Source organism: Antechinus flavipes, chromosome 4 (genome assembly GCF_016432865.1).
Source record: "Antechinus flavipes isolate AdamAnt ecotype Samford, QLD, Australia chromosome 4, AdamAnt_v2, whole genome shotgun sequence".
In the NCBI taxonomy this organism is placed as follows: Eukaryota; Metazoa; Chordata; class Mammalia; order Dasyuromorphia; family Dasyuridae; genus Antechinus; species Antechinus flavipes.
In genome coordinates, this window is record NC_067401.1 from 111,566,058 (window position 1) to 111,578,973 (window position 12,916).

The 12,916-nt window shown below is 38.1% G+C and overlaps 1 protein-coding gene across 2 annotated transcripts in view; it reads left to right on the top strand.

Moving 5' to 3' along the window:
* The window catches only part of KCNN3 (potassium calcium-activated channel subfamily N member 3), a 299,637-nt gene that overhangs the window by 172,938 nt on the left and 113,783 nt on the right, over positions 1-12,916 (top strand). The window contains exon 1 of one of the 2 annotated variants that reach the window (XM_051993927.1): positions 2,167-2,685. The exons of the other annotated variant lie outside the window; for it this stretch is intronic. The gene's annotated coding sequence lies outside the window, so the exon portion shown is untranslated. Of the gene's footprint in view, positions 1-2,166; positions 2,686-12,916 lie in introns of those variants that run through there. 2 annotated transcript variants of the gene reach the window in all.

Genomic DNA, 12,916 nt, shown 5'->3' on the forward strand with positions numbered 1-12,916 from the left:
GAAAGAAAGCTTGTTAATGATGGAGCAGGAATTCCAGAGAGCCCAATAGAAGGGATGGGACATCATAGGAATAGGATACTGGAGGGGTGGGATTGAGAGGAGAATGAGAGTAAGGGAATGGACAGTTAGGGAATAGGTTTTGTATGCTGGTAGTCAGGTGTTCAGAATCACTAGGAAAAACAGAGTTTGAGGAGATGGGAATATCCTAACCTCTGAAGAATGAGTAGAAGTAGCATATCAGAGATTGCTCAAAAATCCATTGAGGTAAGCATATAATTAGATTCTTCCAGGTTCTCTTTCAAGGTCCAAACCCATGTCCTGGGAAGTATGTAGGAAGAGGCAGAGATGTGGGCAAGGGAATCTGGCAGGAAGGTAGGAAATGGGAATAGCAGGTGTACTACCTGCAGAAGACCCTGGGGATGAAGGTATAAGGGGAAGCTTGTGGTTTGATTACCAAACCAAACCAAACCATCCTAGGAATGATGAGCAAAAAAAAAAAACCCTTAGTTGAAGAATTCTGAAAGTTGGGGGTAGATGGAAATAATGAGGTAATTTAGTGGAGAAAGCCATGAGAAGCTGTGAGGAATACAAATTTAAATTTTCTTCCTTCCATCTTGGTGAAGTAACTTGCCCAATGTTACACTGCTAGAAAGTGTCTAATGTTAGATTTAAACTCAGGTCATCTTGACTCCAGGGTCAGTGCTCTATCCATTGTGCCACCAAGCTGCCCCCAGATTTAAATTGACAATGACAATTTAGGGAATCATTCCTGAACCTTTACATCATGGATATTGACTCCATCCACCTCTGTCCTTTTCCCTCTCCACCCACCAAAAAACCCCAACATAGCCTGCAAAATCTTTCCATCTGGAAATAAACTTAAAATTTTTCAAGAAATGACCCATTCAGAATTGCTTTTTCCCTGCAAAAGCAGAAATTTGCCATTGCCCTGTCAGCTGAAGAAGAAACAGCTGGCATGGCTAAGGGAAGGAGCCACAACTGGCTTCATTTAACACTCTCTATTTCCACATCTTTTTCCTTGGTCTTTGGGGAACATTTCTCTCATAGTCCTTGAGGTACATATCTCTTCTCCTCTTCTCCAGGGTTACCACTTCACTTCAACAAACATTTATTAGGCACTGACTGCATAAAGAACACTAAGCTAAGCCCTGAAGGGAGAACGAGATTTAGATAAGACAATTCCTGGTCACATGAAGCTTATTGTCTAGTGAAAAGATTTGACAAATACCTAAGTATCTGTAATAAAAGATAATAGCAAGAAGTTTGTTGGTTAGTTGCAAAGTGCTACATGAGTTCTGAGAAATGCTCATTGTAAGCTCAGGGTGGCTTTCTAGAAAAGATGAATTTGGATTTGGGTTTTAAAGAATGGGTAGAATTTCAGCAGGTGGAAAAGTAGGAAGAAGGCATTCCAAGCTTAGGGAAGTAGCATGAGCTAAAGCAGTAGGGAACCATTAAAGATTTTTGAGCAAAATGCTAACACAGCCAGATATGCACATAAGAGGGAGATTAACCTGGCATTGATAGAAAAGAGTGGAGGTGGGAGGAAGAGGGAACTATTACACTGGGCCAAGTGGGTGGTAGAATACATGCCTATTCTATCTGCAGGAGGGTATAGAGAAAGGGAAGAATGGGAGAGAGATTAAGGAGGCAGAAGTGACAGACTTTGGTCCTCTTCAGTGCATCCTCAGTGGGAGGAAGAAGAAAGAGTCAAAGGTTTTGAGGTAGAGAAAGTAGATGGACAGTGATACATCAAAGAAGAGGAGGAGGTTTTGGAGAGAGGTCCATACATGGGCTTCATTTTGGACGCGGTATATTGTTGGTTTTGGGAATTAGGAGGATGTCGAGGTGGAGCCACCTCCTGGAGAGCCAGAGTGGCAGGGTACCCTTTTGTATTACTTACCAGCAACTGGATCTTATTCCCGCTCTGGATGTAACAGAGCTGTCGATGGCATCTTGGAAGGAATCCAGAAGCAAGCCAGTAATCAGATCAGGGACCCTTTTATAGGGATACAGTGCTCACAACAAGGGCACTCCTAGGCTGGGCTTTCTATGATGTGAGATCATTATGACCAGCCACCTTTCCTTGCTGGGAGCCAGTGGTCAGGCCCCAATTCTTGCCTGCATTTTCATGTTTCATCTGCCATGACCAAACTACCTGATGTGCTTTTCAGTCAGGCAAGCAGATGCAGGATGATTTCAAAAGCATATGTGAGAGACTTATTTCTCTGCCTGGGATTGGGCCCTCTCACATCTCCTCTTCTCGGCAGCGGGTGGAGGAGAATTCTAACAAGCCAATTACCTCACTCTTGAGTGATGAGAACCAGTGCCAGCAGCTTTTTAAGGAAACAAACTGATGAGCACAACAAAACCCTGCATGGTAGGAACAGACCCCCCCCTCCTGACCTGCATCCCATCCTGGGAGGTAGTAGCTCAGCTATCAAAGAACACAGTCAGTTACCTGGCAAGTCGATGTGGATTACAAACCATCTTATCCGGGCCAAGTGTTGCTAAAGAATCTATAAGATGGGGAAATAGATCTATGGTCAGCTATTCCCTAGCAATCCCTATTCTTGACAATGTATGGCCCAAGAAGAAAGAGAAGGAGTTGGAATTTGACAGAGGCAAAGACAGAATGGAGTATTTGAAGGGTATCATACAAAAAAGGTAATATTGGTCTGTTTGTTCCCACAGAGCAAGACTATGAATAATGGCTATTTTAAAGAGGCAGATTTAGGTTTGATGCAAGGAAAATTTCATGACAAAAAGAGTTATCCCAAAATGGAATGGATTGTCTTGGGATGTGATGAGTTTCTCCTCATTAGAAATCTTCAAGTAAAGGGTAGATGGCCACTTGTCAGGAATGCTGGAAAGAATATTTCTCCCTATGTAATAGTATTTTATTTTTTTCTAATTACATGTGGTTTTCAACATTCAGTTTTATAAGATTTTGAGTTGCAATTTTTTCTTCTTCTTCTCCCTTCTCTGCCCCCTCTCAAAGACAGCAAACAATCTGATTCCACATTAGTCATGTTAAGAAAGAAGAATCAAAATAAAAAGGAAATGGAATTTTTCCATTAGGTATTGATTAGATTGAGATCCCTTTCAATGAAGATTCTATGATAATTCTGCTCTTATGCTTTGTACATAATAAGTGTTCAATCAATGTTTGCTGATTGACTGGACTCTGTTTTGCTGATTGATAGCTCCAAATATTTTTATTCTTTCTGAAGTTTTGCTCAGACTTGGGTAGGAAGCGTGTAGAGTGGTAATCTAATGCAGAGTATTGAATGTCAAGAGTCTTATGTTCTGATCCCATCTTTGTCCTTTATTCTCAAAAAGTTCCATGGCATCAGGCAGATTATGCCATGATATGCAAGTGAATTGGATTTAAGTGAGGGAGTGCTGTGCAAGGTCACCTGACTCACTTTCCCCTCCAGAGCCATCTGGGTCCAGTAGCCAGATATAAAACAAGATGACAGGAGATGGCCTTGGATGGGAAGTCCTTGGCCTTTTTAAGCTAAAGTCTTCCACATGTCTCACTTTCACTGAGTCTGCATCCATTCAATGATTAAGGCTAGGTAGTAACTGAGGCAAATAATCTCCTCTTTCAATTAGTCCAAAAAAAGCTAAATAAATAAAGCTGAAAGGGGAAGATGCCCAAGGTTTCTGGCCAAAGCAGAAATGACTGCTATTTACATTCAATCTGAGTCAATCAGGACACAGTGACCAAATGAAGCTTGGCCTAGGACCTATTGATGGCCAATCCCTTCACAAATCTTCATCATTCCCCACCCCTCTAATATTCAATTTCTCCTTATATTCTTTTTCCTTCCCTGCTGCCGAAAAATTGAACATATTTTTCTTAATTTGGGGAAAAGATAATTTATTAAACCCTACCACCCCCTCAAGCTATCTTTCTTTCACTTTCAAGGGAAATTTCTAGCAAAAGCTGTCTATATTTGTTCTTATACTTCCATTCTTTTTTTTCTGTTTCTCAGTTCTTTGCAATTTGTCTTAACTCATCACTTGTCAACTGAAATTGCTTTCTTCAAAGTTCCCAATGACTTCTAATTGACAAATCCTATGACCTTTTCTCAGGCCATATCCTCCTTGACCTCTCTGTAGCATTGACATTATTGATCCCATCCTTTCCTCCTAGATACTTTCTCCTCTCTGTATTTTTGTTCTCTTTTGGTTATTCTTCCACTTATATGACCAATCCTTTTTTTTATTGCTAATTAACTATTCATATCATGGCCTTTAACTGTGGATATATTCCAGAACTTTGTCCTTTATTCTCTTTACATTCTCTTGCTTTGTGACTTCATTGGTTCCCATGAGTTTAATTTAATTCTCATCATTATGTGGACTTCTGTATCTAACAGATCTATATATCTATCCCTAGTTTTACTCTTGAGTTCCAATCCCATATCACAAACTTCCTACTGAATATTTCAAACTAGTTATCTCATAGACATCCCAAATTCAACATCTCCAAAACTTATTCCCTTGCTCTCCTTCCTTCCTTCAATCATCCCTTTTCCTTGATTTCCTTTTTTTTCTATAATCCCTTGAATCACTGGTGTTTGCAATCTTGGCAACATCCTTAACTCTTCACTTTGCTCTCCTCACTATCCAATTCAGTTGCTAGATTGTATGCTTATCACCATATATCATCTCTGGCAATCATCCCTCTTTCTCTCTACTCACACAATCACCATTTTATCTCAAGCCCTTATCACCTCTCACCTAGATAATTGCACAAGCCTCTTAATTGGTCTCCCTGCTTCCAGTTTCTCTCTGCTCCATTCTACAGCTACCTAGATTTTTCTAAAGCACAATTTGACCATGTAACTATATACTTAATAAACTCCATTGAACTCCTGTTACTCAGGATCCAATAGAAACTCCTTGGTATTTAAAATCCTTCATAACCTGTATCCAATATATCTTTCCTGTCTTATTTTTATACTTTATTGCCCTCCATGCACATATCCACAATTCAGTCAAGCTGGTTTCATGGGCAACATTCCATCATCTGTCTCCATCCTTTCATACTGACTGTCCCATGTGCCTGAAATTCACTCCCTTCTCATCACCTTCCCTCAAAAGCTTTAGTTTCCTTCAAGGTTTAGCTCAATCCTGAGCAGAACTCCAATTGCCAGTCCTTTCCATCCCCCTCTTCCAAATCACTTTGTATCCATTTTGTATATATTTCTAAGTACATGTTGCATTCCCAAACTAGATTGTAAAAAATTCTGAGACAGTAACAGTTTCACTCCTGTTTTTGTATTCCCAGTTTCTAGTGTAATGTCTGGAACCTAATAAGTGTTTAATAAATGCTTTTTAAAGGATAGCTTTTCAAAAATGTGTATGGAAGCAGGAAATGGAAGTCAAGACTCAGAGGTCTTCTAATACAAATTCATAATAAGTTCATGAATTTTCTCCACAACATCCTTAACAAGAGATCATCTAGCTTCTACTTAAGCAACTCCAGTAATAGGAATTTACTACTACAATAGTAGCAGCCATTCCATTTGTTGTTTTTCAGTTGTGTTTTAGTCAAAATATTCTACTCTTTATGACCCCCATTTGGGGTTTTCTTGGCAAAGACTCTGGAGTGGTTTGCATTTCCTTCTCCAGTTCATTTTACAGATGAGGGAACTAAGGCAAACAGGCTGAAGTGACTTGCCCAGGGTCATATAGCTAGGAAGTATCTGAGGTCAGTTTTGACGTAGGTAAGATGAGTCCTCCTTTTTCCAGGCCTGATGTTCTGTCCTCTAGGGCACTACCTAGCAGCTCATTTATGTACAGTTCCAATTGTTTGAACTTACCTTGAACAAAATTTTACCTCCCCTTTCACTTCTACAAATTGTACCTACTTGTGCCCAGAACAAGTCTTTTTATATATTCTCTTTTGCACACTAACCATTTCAAGTTCCTTTAAATGATTCTGGTATAGTATAAACTTAGTCCCTTCATTGTCCAAGTCTCCCTCCTCTGAATACCTTGTAGCTACTCTCTTAAAATGCTGCACCTCAATCATTTCTTCCATGAGAAGATGTATGTAAAATATTTGGCAAAACTGAAAGTACTTTATGAATTTCATCTATTGTTATTATCACTACTCTATATGTGCCCTGATCAGAATATATATTAATAAGATTTTTCTCTTTGTTCTGACCACTGTGCTTCTGTTAATGTGATCTAAGATTACCTAGAGTCTTTTAGCTACCCCATCATGCTTCTGACTCATTTTGAGTTCACGTCCTCTAAAACTCCCAGGTGTAAAATGTGTTTTCTACTCATATTTATCCCATCCTGCCCTTGCGTAATTGATTTTTTGAACCCAAGTGCTACTTTATTTACATTTATCTTTATTATAAGTAAGTGCCTGACCGAGGTCTAGAATCAGAGGTGAGCTAGAGCCAGCTCAAAACAAAAGCAAAAATTCTTAAATTTTCAAGGTGAGAATTTACCTCTTCCAAAATTAACAAACCCTACAGATCAAGGTCTGATTTAATTTTGTTGATGTTCTGGACTTAAGAAAATCATGGAGGAAGTGTTAATAATGCATACTAAAATTGAAAGCTATGTTATGCATCTTGGAGAGCTGATTGTTAAATATTTACTGGCAATACCCATGAGTAAAATCCAAGCTTTTTGCTCCTCAGCCTAGAGCTCTTTCTATTATACTCCTCTGAGTCCTTCACAGAAGTATGCTCAGAAAACTTCCCCATTCTGATCTGTTTGAAATTGTCAGCCTCTACAACATGAGTACTATTCAAAGTACTTCCATACCTACATTGATATGGCAATCTTGTAACAAGTTGACAGAAAGCTATTTATAAAGACAAGTTTTCTTTGAGAATAGACCTATGACAAATGGAGTCTCTGTGGTTAAAAATAAATGAATGAATGACCAAAGAAAGAAAGAAATAAGTAAATACTTAATTAAAAGGAAGTGAATTGAAAGAAATGAATGAAGGCTATCTATAAAATCATGTTATCTTTGAGCAGTAGGCCTATAATACATGGTGCCTCTGTGGTCAGAAATAAATGAATGAATGACCAAAGAAAGAGGTAAGTAAGTAAATAAGTAAATGCATAATTAAAAGGAAGCAAAATTGAAAGAAATGAATGAAGGCTAGCTATAAAGACAAGGTATCTTTGAATAGTAGCCTAGAACACATGGTGCCCCATGGTAGCAATCAGTCAGTACAACCTTAGCTGATGTCCTCAAAGATTTTAACTCTTCAAGATGAGAACTGAAGGATTTTTCTTTTTGATCCAGGACCTTTCTTGGTTCATAAACTTAGAGAAGGAAACTCAGTCAAATGCAGATCAACAACTCTTCTGCTTTCTAAAGTGCTTGGAGCACTGAGAAATTAAACTTGGTTAAAGTCACACAACTAAAAAAAAAATCTGAAAGAGGATTGAGCTCAGGATTTCCAGACTCCAATCTACTCTCTAACTAAAAGTGTTTTGCAAACTTTAAGATTATTATTCTTATTAAGTCCCTTCTCACAGCTTACCAACTATTACTATTATCTTGGGAACATCACTTTTTTCTTTGCCTCAGTTTCTCTTTCTACAAAATAGAACTAATGATATGTATACTATCTGCCTCAAAGAAGCTGTTTCAGAAAAGATATTTAGTCAACCATCAAGCACCCCCCCAAAATTGAGTGTTGTTATCATATTATACTTAGGTCCAACTGCCATTTAATAAATAAAGGAACTGGGGCAGCTAGTTGGTGCAGTATTTTAGGGCCTCACTGGGATCTGACAGTCAGGAAAAACAAAAGCAGGACTCTAGTAAATACTAAGGACCAGATGGGGTGACCTATTTGACAACTGGTTTGACAACTTGATCTTGGGGAAACCATCTTTTCTTCAGTCCCACCAGTAAGGGTTGATTTTAAGACATTACTTCAATGACACCCTATTTGTCTCTAGAAGGAAATCCTTACCCTGGCAAGTAAACTTTTCACAATGTGACTATGCTTTCTACTTCAATCTAATTTTCTATTATTTCCCTTAATGAACTACACTTTCCAATCAAACTATTCTGTTTTTTTTTCCTTTTTTTCCTTTGGGAGGCAATCAGGGTTAAGTGATTTGGGTCAGGGTCACACAGCTACTAAGTGCTGGATTTAAACTCAGGTCCTTCTGACTCCAGGGCTGGTTACCTTATCCATTGCGCCAACCTAATCCAATTCTGTTCATAACGTCTTGCTCCTTTGAACATGTTCCCAAATGTTTGGAATCCACTCCCTTTTTCACCCCTATCTCCCTGAATTCCTAGTTTCTTTCAAAACCCAGTTCAGATGCCGTCTCTGAAGTGAAGACTTTCCTTATCTCCCCAGCAAGCAATAGCACTTTCTCCATGGAGAATTACTTTATATTTACTTTCGATGTTCACGTGGTATGCTCTCTGAAGAATGTAAGCCCCTTGAGGACAGGGACTCTTGTTTTCACCTTTGTATCCTCAGCACCTTGTACAAAGACTGGTTGTAAAGTGCGCTTATAAATGTTTGATCAATTAAATTGTATTGCCCCAGTGCTATGAAACTTATTAAACTGGAGGTTTAGGGGAAGGATTTTTCTATTTAAAGAAAGATGCAGAGTTAGCTAATATAAAAGATCCCTTTTGAAGCAAAGCACCTGTGATGGCCCCAGTCCCACATCTCCTGGTACACTCTTCCAGACCTTCTCTTGAAGTATACGCTTATTCAACTCATCTCCTCTCTCTGGAAATAAGCTCTTAACATGTGCCAATCTCTCTTTCTTGGCCAGGTTTTCCTGGTTCCTTCCCTTCTCCCCCAGATTTCATGATGTGTTTGCGGACTGGAAATTGTATGTTAACCATCACAGTAAACCCGGGGGCTCATTTCATCACCAGCAATCAGCTGTTGTACTCTGGGGAGACCTAATTAGGTATTACTGGACTTTTGATGTTGTTTCCATGGAAACTCCCATCATAATGGTGTGCACGCAGGCTACTTGCTAAAAGGAGAGGGTTTTCTTTTAAGTATTATTACTTATTTTTAAAATGTATACATCTATATATTTAAAATATCACACACATATATAATTTTCCCTTTTTTTTTTTTCTTGCCCATGGAAAAAAGATAGAAATTTCCCCTCCAGTGATTTTTTTCTCCTACTGGAAAGTGGGAACAGTAGAATATTTTTAAAAAGCTTTTCCCGTTTTCTCTTGCTTAATTTTAAGAAAATACAGCTTTGCTCAAGAATGAAAGAGTTTTCTCCCCCATTGGTAAATATCTAAGCAGCCAAAAGTGGAGAACATTTTTATGAAAGATTTTGCTTAAATAAAGAACCTGACAGGCCTTGCAGCTTTCCAAATACAATGGTATAAAAAAAATGCAATGACTCAACTCTAAGCTTTTATTTATCCTGAATAATGATGATAAAGATGATGATGATAACAACAATTGCTGACTTTAGATGACACTCAGAGCTTTATGACGGGCTTTGTATGTCATCTCATGTGATCTCCATAACCTCTCTGAGAGGTCACAGTTTTCATAGATTTAGAACTGGAAAGGACCTTAAAAATCTGGGAGTCCAACCCCCTCTTTTTAAAAATAAGGAAGCTGAAGACCTTAGGGATCATTGCCCAGGGGCAAATAGTAGTTAGTGTCTGAGGCAAGACTTAAATCCATATTTTCCTGACTACCAAATCCAGTCCACTATTCATTACACCAGAACAAAGTATTATTATTATGCCCATTTTATAGATGAAGAAACTATGGAAGTAAATTGACTTAAGTCCATATATCTAGCAAACTACAGAGCAGTCAATATTCAAATCCAAGCCTTCTGATCTGAAATCAGCTGAACTTTCTTATACACCAAAGCAGCTCTTAATAACAACAAGCAAGCAAGCAATGATTAGGCACCTACTATGTTCTAGGCACTGTGCTAAGTACTAGAAATATAAAGAATGTCAGTTTTGCACTCAAGAAACTCCCAATCTAATAGGGGAGACAACATGCAAACAACTACCCACAGCAAGAAATTGATAAGTTGGAGATAATTAATAGAGAGAGACCACTAATATTAAGAGGAATCAGGAAAAGCTTCTTGGAGAAGATGGGCCTTTAGCTGGGACTTGAAGCCAAGAGGTAGAGATGAGGAGAGTAGTATACTGTTCCTGCCCTCAGGAACAAAAAAATAAAAATAAAAAACAGCAAAAAAAAAAACTGATTTGAATAAGCAAAACTACACTAGACATTCTTTTCTTAGTTAAAGATGTCAATTGAAGCAAATAATACAGGGTGCCCCAGACCCTGGATTTCTCCCATATCCCAGTATTGGGAGCTGTGGAGATCCAAACCACAAGCAATGCATGCCTCTGGTTGAATCAAACGAATATTCACTATTGCCAGGGGAAGCTTCTTTAATAATATAAATATCCTTAAGGGGCTCGTTTCCTAGTAGAGCTTGTACAACTCTTGAGTTTCTTTTGCCATTATATCACCTGCTTTCCATCCCACAGGTCTCCACTTTGCACCTGGACTGCTCTACTCTTAATTCTAACAAGGCTCTTCTCTCACCAATCATAAGCTCTTTGAGGGGATGAACTCACTATAGAATCATAGTTTTAGAGATGGAAGAAATGTTAAGTCCATGATTCTTTAGTCTAAGCCTCTCACAGAATCAATGACTAAACTGAAACTTAGAAAGAACATGAATATTTGAAAATTACAGAGCTAGTAGAAGAGGAAACTTCTGGGTGAGGAAAGTCCCTCTACCAATGCACATTAATACCTTTGAAACTTAGTTTTAGATAAAAACCTAGAGATCTAAGAAGCAAAGTGACTTTCCCAGTCATATATAACTTAGGTGTGTCAGAGGGAAATCTTGAGCCCATGTTTTCTTAATTTAAAGGCCATCTCTTTATCTACTTCTCTTGTAGCCAGTGAACAGCAGAAAACCAGGTCCTGGTCTAGAATAATAAAGATCTTACAGGGATCTTGCAGAGCCTCTGCCTAGAATCTAACTCTATGAAAATAAAAACCTTTCATCCATTATGAGTCCAGTTCTCATTGATGCATCATTGTCTGCTCTCTGGTCATAGTATACAAAATGGTGCCATTCACTCAGAAAGCATAAAAATGTGAACTATTTTAGTAGCATAGGATTTTAGATTTAGAAGTGACTCTAGGTATACTGTGACATATTTAACATGTATAAGACTGCTTGCCATCTGGGGGAGGGCGGAAGGGGAAAATTCGGAATAGAAGTGAGTGCAAAGGATAATGTTGTAAAAAATTACCTAGGCATGGGTTCTGTCAATAAAAAGTTATAATTATTTTTTTTTAAAGTGACTCTAGGGATCATTTGGTCATATATCTTGGGCTAGAAAGGATCTTGGAAATTAATTCAACTTCATCATTTAAACATTTAAATTTTATTTTTAGAAATGATCTAGCAATTATTTGTTCTCCATCCCACTTCCCCCCAATAGGAAGAAGGAAGAAAAACAAGAAAAACAAATATTGGCAGTTAAGTGGCACAGTGGATAGAATATGGGAACTGGCATCAGGAAGACTCATTTTCCTGAATTTAAATCTGACTTCAAACACCTCCTAGTTATGTGACCCTGAACAAGTCACTTAACCCTGTTTGCCTCAGTTTCCTCTCTTGTAAAATGAGTTGGAAAAGGAAATAGAAAACCACTCCAGTATTTTTGCCAAGAAAATCTCAAATGGTATCATGGAGAGTTGGACATGATTGAAAAATGATTGAATAAAAGACAATTTTTTTTGGTATCTATAGGATCTTTTTCTTTTTCCTTGCTCTTGTTAACCAGCATCCTAATTTTGAAGATAAACTGAATCCCAACGGTATTATGGTTAGAAAGTATTTGAACCAAGATTTGAACCCGTGCTTCTGCCTCCATATCACATCTTTTCACTATGCCAGATTCCTGGTAGATAGAACTTAAAAGAACTAAAAGCCTTGGGAATCAAACAGTAGAAATAAAACAGTCATTAGGCTGCAAGCATCTTGAAGAGCTTAAGGTCACTTCAGGAGAGTGAGGTCGCAGTCAGCAAATGTTAAATATAAATTACTCATCCTCAGACTGACTCTGAATTAACTAGTGAAGAAAATACTGACAACAAATGAAGATGCAGGAAAACAAAGCTTTTCAGAATTGAGTCCTCATTGTATATCAAAGGGCACACAGGGAAAGAAGTATTAGGTAGTCTAATTGAGAATCATGCATTGATGTGCTTGTGTCCTTCTTGTTGGGGAGACCCTTCCCCCTCCCTCAGCTCTGTAGCTTCTGACTTAGTGATTCCCCAGTCAGGATATTGAATATGTACAAAAATTCAAATATTTTCTCCTAAAAGATTTTTATGACATCACCTCCATATTTTTCCAGAATTCATTTGGTACAGACAATGCAGAAATTGTTTAAATGAAAGAAAAGCTGGAGACTAAAATATCAAGACCTATAATTCTGAGATATGTTATTTAGACTTTCTTTTGCTCTGCAAGGTTAATGAACTTCCAAAAATGAACAATTCAGAACGACAACTTTCTGTGATGTCTGGTCAGAAGGCACAGATTACTAGGTGTTGTGGACCATTAGTCATCTTCCTCCTGAACTCTCAAGGTACAAAAGGTACAAGTTATCTCACCAGTACCTGAGTACCAAATTTCCTGGTACTTTTCTTATCATCAGATACAGTTTAGTAGAATGGAAAGAAAAGTGATTTTGTAGTCAAAAGTACCTGGGTTCATATCCTAACTTCTAATTCTTATTACCTATGTGATAGCAGGCAAGACATCTAACGTTTTTGAATCTCAGTTCACTCATCTGTAAAATGGAGTACTTGCTTCACCATGCTATGTGAGG